Raw genomic sequence first — 355 nt, 5'->3', positions numbered from 1 at the left:
ATTGGAATTTTGATAAGGATTGCTTTGAATCTTTACACTGCTTTGAGAAGTATGCATTTTTAAGTAATGTTAACCATAGTTATTTTTCCACTCATGGAGCTGAGTACTTTTGAATACATTCATGTCTTTTTCAGTTTCTTCCATTAAAGTTTTATGGTTCTTACTGTGCTGGTCTTTCATCTCTTCAACTTTTTTTTCCTAAGTACTTTTGTTGTGTGTGTGCTGTGTGTGTGTGTGTGTGGGTGTGTGTGTGTGTGTGTCTGTAGTACTGGGGATTGAGCCCCAGGGCACTTTATCACTGAGCTACTTCTCCAGGTTTTTCTTTCTCTCTCTCTTTTTTTTTTTTTTTTTTTTT

The sequence above is a fragment of the Marmota marmota genome, unplaced genomic scaffold (genome assembly GCF_001458135.2).
Source record: "Marmota marmota marmota unplaced genomic scaffold, marMar, whole genome shotgun sequence".
In the NCBI taxonomy this organism is placed as follows: domain Eukaryota; kingdom Metazoa; phylum Chordata; class Mammalia; order Rodentia; family Sciuridae; genus Marmota; species Marmota marmota.
Note: the sequence above shows the minus strand (reverse complement) of the source record.